This window comes from Oxyura jamaicensis, chromosome 5 (genome assembly GCF_011077185.1).
Source record: "Oxyura jamaicensis isolate SHBP4307 breed ruddy duck chromosome 5, BPBGC_Ojam_1.0, whole genome shotgun sequence".
Lineage (NCBI taxonomy): Eukaryota > Metazoa > Chordata > Aves > Anseriformes > Anatidae > Oxyura > Oxyura jamaicensis.
In genome coordinates, this window is record NC_048897.1 from 41694269 (window position 1) to 41703907 (window position 9639).

The following is a 9639-nucleotide window of genomic DNA, read 5'->3' on the forward strand; positions in this document are numbered from 1 at the left end:
AGCAAGAAAAGAATAGAGAGCATCTGTAGGATGATAGAAGCCTTTATAAAATAAGGATTTCTTTAGTTGAACTGCTATTTGGTTCAAGGAATGGCCACGTTCAGATTGTAACAATTTTATAAATTCTTTAGTTTTATTCAGATACTTTAAAGCTAGTCAAATAATCTCATTGGAACACCCAAAGCCAAAGGTTTTCTGAGAATTGCCTAAGAAGTTTTAGACAATAGTCTCTACAATATTTCTAGCCTGGAGTACCCTGTATGCACATAGCTCCTCAGCTACCAGCACATCATGGTTTATCCTTTTGTCCTCTTATCCCCTGGCAAAAGAGTCCAACCAGCCCTCAAATTTTATGAGGGTATTTCAAATTTCACAGGGTTCACCCCTTGGTTCATACCTGCTGCCGAGACCCTAAGTTCTCAACATTTTATTCAGTAAGACAAAGTTCTGATATTTTCTGGGGGGTTATTTGTTTGTCTTTTTGCTTGATTGCTTTTAAGTGTTGCAAAATATTTAGCCAATGTCTTTTGTTCTTTGGGAAAGGATCAAAGGAATCAGACAAATGAAATACAAATTGATAACCATTGTTCCTTTGGAGAAACCACAACAACTGCAATCTAAGTTGGTCTATAAATACATTGATCGCCAAGGTGAGTAATACACGGGATGTACAACCATTCTTGAACTACCTGCGTGTGGGTTTTATATCCTTAAGAAAGTTTGCATTTCAGGGAAATCATTTAATGGTTCTTTTAAACAGGCACCTGTTAACTGCCTTTAAGTCCTCATGCTTTCACAAAAGGAAATGTGTGCATCCAGCACCATGGGAAGGTGTCCTGCACTCCTTTCTATTATGGCAAGTCCTTATGCAGTGTGGGGCTTATGAACTTTATGCACACTGGGACACAAAGAAATGCAATCACTCTGTATCTGTGCAACAAACTCTGACAAAGGCATAATTCCTCTCTTCCTATGCCACAGCCATCATCTCTTCAAATTTGTTGGTATCTCTTTAAAACTAGTGACTCCATTATGAATGAAATTATTCTTTGTGCTATGATGTTAGCTAGGCAGGAACACTTCTAACAAAAACAATAATAATTAAAAAGAAATCAAAACTATGTTTTAAATTCGTAGACTAAGTATTAAAGCAGAGCAATAAATTCTAGTTACAAGAGTTAAAATTAAAGGACTAGTGAGATTTCAAATCACGATATTTGGAAGTTTAGTCTCACGTGAGATAAAGGTAAAAAAGAATTCCTAGATCCTGTATTAGGTTTTGCTGCAGAAGGATGGTCAGGAATTTAAGGGACTGGTGTGATTGGCCTCAATCCCAATATCGACGACAGAGAGATAAAGTTATCAAAGAAATGGAGCTGCCATCTACAGCTTGTTTTCCATGCCAGGCTAGGAAATCATGATAGCAGAACAAACCAAAAATTGTTCTTCTCAATATAACAAATTCCCTAAAATCAGGGTATGCAGTACTGTGCCTAAGGTGAATGAAATAGAAGAGGGATGTCTACTCTAGCAGAGAATTCCAAGAATATTTTTAGACATCCATTAACACCATCAACTGCCTATTTGTTACCCTATCTGTTTCACTAGTCTCTCCAGTAGACTAGATAGGCTTAAACAACCATTACCCTTTTTCACCTTTTCCCTAGAAAGTTTGTTCTCTTTAAGCTCTTGTGTAATTTTTTGTTGTTTAACCAAGTCATACTTCCAGTGGATCTGCATGGCAGAAAGGGCCTATTTACTAGTTAAGGGTTAAAGGAGAAATTAGGTTCCTTATACTAGTATTGAATCCTCTTTTCCCTGTTTCAGATGTCATTTTATATAACTGCAGATATTTTCAAATTATTTTGTGGCATTATGTCTTATGTCTTATGTATCTCTGTGACATATCACTTATGTCTTGTGCTATGCAATATGTTACCTATATTTCTTTGCAAATGCTGCAATATACTTTTTTGCTAGCTTAACAAACAAACGAACAAAACAAAATAAAATAACAAAACTATTAAGTTCTACTGATATTTTTCTTAAATTTGTTTAAAAAAAAAAAAAAAAAGCTGAGGTTTTTATTGAAAGAAGTACCCTGATAAGATTTTTATTGAAAAAAATTCTTCTAGATATTTACACTGATAATTGTTATACACCAATTAATTGGATTAATTTCCTGCATGATCAAAGCATGATAGGTACTCTGTAATGCAGCTACATAATAATGGCTCTCTGCAGCAATGCTATATGGTATACTTTCTTCAATCTGACCCAGATGGCATAAACAAGGAAATGAGGCCAGCAGAGAAAAGACAGGAAGTGTACTGTTTTCTAGAGTTTCTAGAGCAAGAAGCTGGGATGTGGCTTGACAAGAAAGATCAGAGAAGGTATCAGCTAAGAATAGCTGGAGACTGTGGTGGCAGTCTCTTCTACAGTGTACACACTCACCGGTTGCAGTTGCTCATTCTCAGGGCCACTGGGAAAGAGAAACAGTGACATTCAGAAGCAATATTATCTTGCTTCCACTCTGTGTGTCCATATCCATCAATAAATGTTCAGTCTGTATTGAAGAGCACAGTACTACTGTAACTGCTATGATGCTTACCATTTTTTTCTACCAGGCTCCTGACATCCCAAGCAGTTTCAGAAATGAAAAGATTGATGACAGTGAGAATGGCAGCCTGGGTATCTGGATCAGTCTACAAAGACTCATCTGGACTGTTGAACATCAAACAGCTTCTGGGATGTCAAATGAATAGTCCTCCAAAATTGTTTTCTGCTCATTTACTGGAATCCTCCTGTCCACTGACATCACATTGGCATCAAATCTGTGTTCCCACTCTGAAAGTTTGTCAGAATTGCTTTAACAAGGCAAAAGAGTTAGGCCAATACAAGAGCTCCACATTTCTCCTTTCTGTTCTTACAAGCCATCCTCAAAACTTTAGTTGTATTATGATCCTGCACAATCACTCTTCCCAGCCATCACTACGGTCAGCGATGCTAACAAGTTGAAGTATCAGAAGGACACAAGATCCAGTCTACTTGGGAGGCTGAAGAACTGTGGTGTGTGGGGGAGATATCTTTGAAGGATACTCTGGATGCATGAAGAAGCTGAACTTGTCTGCACTAGCATAGGGAGCTATCATCCAGTTACCTTAACTTCAGGCTAGAAGACGGTATTGCAATAAGCAGATTGGACATTTGGGGTTAACAACAAAGCTGTGTGGAAAAGCATCATGTGAGGCAGCAAAGTGCTACAACATGACTTCTTTGAAAGAAAAATGAATTCCTGTTTCTGCAAGAATGAAAATTCCCCATAAACGTTGACAATGACATCCATATAAAGGACAGGGTCTTAGAGATGCAGAGCTTTTGATACAGATGGAATCTGGTTTGTACTGGTATGAATTACCCATACAGAGAAACTCTTGATCTCATAAAATATGTGTGCTAAAATGGAGGTGGGGGAGTAGTCAGATTGTGAGATGCATCTCAATTTTAAACCAAAACAAATGTGTTTGAACAGTTTTTCGTAGTCTGTCAAGGAGCTTCAGACCCTAAAGGTATTACAGCCAGTTCCCTTTCTCCTTAGGTACAATCACTAATCTTTCTTACTACTTTTTTTCCAAAGGTGCAACCTACTTACCTACCACATAAAATGCAGAAGTTCATATTATCATGGTTCAGCTTTAGAGATTTACATTAGAATCAGTGAACCTTATTTTAGCACAATATATATGGTGAGCAATACACTGAGAGGAGACTTGGTTTATTCCCCAGATAAGTCATTTATTTCTTTCCTCAAAGAAAAATCCGATATCCTGAGATCAGATGCATATTAAAGCTTTGGTGGAAATAAAAATAAAAAATAAAATAAAAAAACACGTTGGATTAACATGTTCAAATTGGACACTCACTATCTGTATTCTCTACAAAGTTGACTACATATATATTGCTTACTATATACTGTGAATGAGCCTGGCTTAAACACTTTCCTTGAAAAGGTATATGGACTGAACTTATTTACCTAGCAAATAATTTATTAAACCTTGTATTTCTTTTCATGTTAAAGTTTTATTGTGCTATTGTTTAACAAATTTATATATGACTTTTTGGGATTCAGGCCATGAAATATATGTAAATATAATAAAAATCTGTATATATTCAAACCCTGCAATAAACAGTCTAGGAAATTAGTAGAAGTGATGCTTTTTTTTTTAATCAGTACCAGCTAAAGATTTTTATAATAAGCTTATTGTGGTTATTTTCTCTGCAAACTATCTGCCGAAATCTGGATATTTCTACTGTTAGGGAAAATGCAGAAATTGAAAAAATCTTATTTAAGTAGGCACAAGGTAGTGGCAATAGTACTACCATTTTCAGTGAGTTCTACACCCATGTTTTCATGTGCCGTTGTGACTGACAACCTCCCCATGCCTTAATCATCCATTCTTTCTCCCCACCACTCCCAGGTGGATCCAGCCTATCTCCACACTCCCTCTGCAGATTTTCTTCTAAAGCACTTATGTAGTTGCCACCATAAACACCTCAGGTCCTTCACGTGGCCTGACCCAAAGTGGTTAATTTGTGGCACAATCTCTCTAGGACTCATGCAAGCATGAAACCCAGACCTCAAATCCTTAAATATCACAAGATTGTCCCTTAAATGTGAAAACTGAGATTTACCTACTGCCCTGATTTAGCTTTGGATATTTCAGAGTAAGAAAGAGAAGAATAGTTATTTTTATCTTGTATCTAATACCTTTCAAAAAACTTAGGAACTATTTGGCGGTGGTAAAATAAGAGCATAATAAGGGTATTTTGCAGTATTCAAGTGCATATTATCAGACTCAACATGGGAACCATGCTTCTAGCCTCAGTCAAGACCTCCACTCTGTTAAAGTGTGAATAAAAGGATGTCCCACGTGTCAAATTATCCACAGTCTCACTTTAGATAAGAGACAGAAAGTGGGTATCTATATCTCAGGAGAAATTGTGGAGATAACACAATTGCATGTGGTCAGTACAATATGCTGTGGCCTCAGCAACTTAAAAAACAATACTGAGTTTTTTTGCAGAGGGGAGGAGGTCATAGGCCTTGCAGGAGAGGGGATGGGAAGGAGGTCACCTATCCAGAGGCAGGGCAGTGAGGCTTCTGCTACACAAGGACACATAAAACTGCAACTTGAAATCCTGACTTTAACCTTCAAAAAATTTGTTGCTACACAATAGCCATCCCAGGAACTGCCCCAGGGTATGCTCAGACATAATTGCATGGGGTGCAGTGGCAGAAAGGCTGTGCTCAGGTGTAAACTCTCCTACCTCTGCCCCAACCAGGGACAGGGCAAATAGCTCCTGCTCAGAGCAGCAGCAGCTTGAAGGCCTCGTGCCTTTGGCTGAGTATAATTGCAAATGACTTCTCTTTCTTTTTTTTTTTTCCTTTTCTTTTTTTTTCCTTTTTTTTTTTTTTTAATGTTGATGTTGAAAGATGCTTCTTTTCCGAGGGAACATGCATGTAAAGAGATGCATGTTGGAACCTAAACTGCAGGTGTCTTATTGAGGGCACCGTCTCGGTTGGGTTGGCACTAGTTACAGTTTCACCCATTTGCTCCATGGTTTTATTTATAAATAACATTATACTGGAGGGGAGAAAGCAGAGAATATCAGCACATATGGTATGTCAAATCCCCTACTGCTTGGAGACCCCTGAAATGCTTAGGTACAACAGGGCATGCTTAGGGCTCTGAATATCTTGCCTTTTGTCATTTTAAGCCAGGCCCTTAACATTATTTTAATGGAGTTGTTTTGAATTTAATTATGCATCTGTTGTATAATACACTTACAATAAATACCTCTAGTTATTGCTTTAGTTAAAATCCCTTTCTTTCCGATATTGACTGCTCTAATTTACTTTTATGCAAACAGCCTAGTCAGATTTAATAAAATGTCTTAGTAGCAAGTTTAATGACATCATTCCCCCTAGGGACAGTTGGGAAAATGACCTTCCATTTTACGAAAGAAGAGGATTAATTTTTATTGTCTGCCCCAGTTAATGCATGTTTAGACATAAAGGCCCGATCAATATGACAGAGAGTATAGTGATTTTACTCACAGTAGTTTCTAAATGGACATTTCTTACTAATCCATTTTTATAAATCACTTTAAAGGCCTTATTGATCTTTAATTGGGAGTTACACCTAATCACCAAGTGCAATGCATGACTGGTTCAAAACATTTTAACCCTTTCCACACAGCTCTTCAATATTCATATCCCAAGAACTTCTTCCCTCTCCTCCCCTTCAATGCCCTTTATGTAACATCTTTACTTCCAGCTTGATCTTACCTAGACTATCATACATCAGGAGAACAAAATACTAGGAAAAATAGTTCTACCAAAAAGAGTAAAGAGGCAGTATTGTCTGTGTGTGTCAAACATAGACCAATATACAGCTCAGGGGAAAAAAAGCATATTTCTTTGGACATTTAAAATGCAAATGTGCAAAGCAAATACACATAGTGGGAAAAGGAGAACTACACTGTATGACAGGCTTCTTTTCCATCTCTGACTTCACCAAGTTTATAACCAGGGTTGTTAACTATTCCTTTCCTTTCTTAAAGATCAAGTAATGTTGTGAGAATGTTTGAACAAATATAAAAACACATTTGAACAAACATATTGCCTTGTGGAGAAAGTTCAATGAAATTTAGAAATTCTTAAGAGGATCTTGAAGTTCTGTGTTGTTTCTATAGTCCTAGGGAATAGATTATAGTTCTTTCAATTAAAATAACTCACTGTTCTTTCCATGTGATGCATGTGTCTGAGTGTTTGAAGATGTACTGAAGTAGGGCATGTACAAATGTACCCTACTATATAATATAATAATATTATCATCCACATCAATATATACACAATAAAAAAACTTTTGAGTTCCACATGTTCAAAATTTTTATAGTTTTATTTTTATATTCTTCAAAAGCTTAGAAAAAATACCAAACCCCAAGATCTGATTCCCTTCTCATCAAAATTTGACAAAACCCCCAACCAGCAGGGGGGTTGAAATGGATGACCTCCAGAGATCCCTTCCAATCTAAACCATTCTACAATTCTGTGAAAACATTATTTTGAACTGAACAGAGTCACTCATGATTTATACAAATGTACTAGTGTAATTATAAGATAATATTTATACTCATGGACCAGAAAAAGATCTTCAACTATTTTTACTATCTAGTGTTTTGTGAATGATTTTTGAAAGAACCCTTGCAGTTGCAGAGTAGAAAACACTGGATAGGAAATTATTGTATAACTTATTTAGTGACACAAATGGAAAACATTATCATAAAATGTTATAAACATCCGTGGTTACTACATTAATATAGATTTCTTGATAATGGCTGAATTAATTTTAAAAATATTTAAGAATACGTTCTCCTTGACTGAGACTTTCCAGGCCAAGAAAACCCACAAATGCAGTACTTTGCAATCACAATGTTTACGTTATTATCACATCAGTAATTTAAGCTTTTCTCTAGGACATAAAAAACACAATCTTGAGACTGAGACTTAGTAAGAAAGGAATTGGAAAATAAGTATTGAAGTCCACTGCATAAATTTAATCTGCTTAATTGCTACAATTTTTGAGTTTCCACAATAGTTTTTGACAGGATTTTCTGTTTATTGAGGATCACTATCTCTGAACAAAGACTAACCCAGTACACTTGCCTAGGGCTTTTGTCTGTAACTGACACAACCTGGAACTACATTGTTCTCTTAACAAGTTCAAAGACCTTTCCCCTGACAGGCTAATGGATACACCTGGGCAAAATCCATTATTGCTAAAGATGGTTTTTAATATTTCAAAACTGCCTCTAAACAAACAATTGTCTACTGTACTTTGCTACCATATCATGCAAGTATAGCCATGCCCTAGTTAAAATGTACATAGTATCATAAAATTATAGAAACAAAGAAGGGAAGGGAAGGGAAGGGAAGGGAAGGGAAGGGAAGGGAAGGGAAAAGGAAAAAGGAAAAAGGAAAAAGGAAAAAGGAAAAAGGAAAAAGGAAAAAAAAGAGAAAAATATTTTATTCAGGTATAATGCTGGAAAGCTACTGGAAAACTTCTGTCCTAAAACATCACATGGTCCTTTTATCCTAGAAAAATGCATTGAAAGAGTGAAAAACACACTGCCAGTTTGAGAATTGGAGTAGATTAAGTGATAGCTCTTAGTTGTGTTTTTGATGAGTCATTTAGGAATATCTATTTTTTTGGACATATCTGCTAAGCTAATTTCAGAGGAAAATACTTTCAACTATTTTCGCTGAGCTAAATGAAAGCGTTCAAAATTCAACTCATCTTGGACTAGTGAAGAGAATGCCTTATGTTTCCTGCAACAACAAATTCCACACTTCTGCATAAAACAAGCCCAAACCTGTATATTAAGACTAGTGTAAAGTGAGTAGGATTTAAGCTGTGAAGTGCAAATATTCCTAAATCTGGCTATATATACAGAGGTGATCTCATATCTGAAAAATTGACAGATTCTGGACTGTTTTAGGAACAACTACAGAATAACTCTGGATGCCCAGTGGTCTCATCTGAGTAGTCAGCAATTTTGTGAAAAGAGAAACTGATCTGGTTGATAACTTATACAAGACCAGGAGTCATTTTTCCTTTCAGCACAGTGAAGACTTCACATTTATGAGAAATGCAACAAGCACTTAGCTGAAACATAAACAGCAGCATTTTCTACTGCTGAGAGGGAGCCCAGGTCAAGAGAAGAGGGAAATGCAGAACTCAGTTCAGATACTTAAATGGTAGGAACCCCTATTATATTAACAATGAGGGAAAGGAATTGAAATGTTCGTTGTATTCAGTGGCTCATCCAAAACTGTAACCAAATCTAAGCACTTGGAAGGTAGATTGAAACATGATTAACTGAACTGCAGCTTTCTAAAATATCAGAATCAGCTATTCCTTTTGCCACTTGTGGCTATGAGATGACTATTAATATGATTAGTGAGTAGCAGGTATTTTCTGGTTTTCTGGGACCCTGAACTGTAAATAACTGAACATGAAGATGACTCTGTAAGGTTTTTTTTTCATTAGTGTGGATTCAGTATAATCACAGCATGCAAGTAATAATTGGTTTCTCAGACAAACATTGAATAAAAAATCTAAAGAGGAAATGCATGTGACAGCACCCTTGGACTCTGAAGAAGCACATGGTAGTGCCTTGAGCTAACTTCCCCTTCATAAGAGTACCTTTTCAGTTTGCATGACTTAGGATACAGTCTTAAATTATTTTAAAAGGGAGCAAACCTTTCACAGTGACAAAAGAATGTCCTGTCTTATTTATTCAGCTTTAGTTCCCTGTTGCTTCTGGTTTCTGTTGCATTATTCCTGCAGGAATCAAGCAAATTTGTTTGGTTTTGTTTGTTTGTTTTGTTGTTGCTGTTGTTCTGTTTTTCCAAGGTTATAGAGAGATCTCACTTATAACTCCACAGAAACAATCGGTGGCTCAGAAGATCACACTAATATGTGCTTATAAATCAAAGGAAAATGTAAGAGCTGTAGGAAGGAAGGAGGGAAGGAGGGAAGGAGGGAAGGAGGGAAGGAGGGAAGGAGGGAAGGA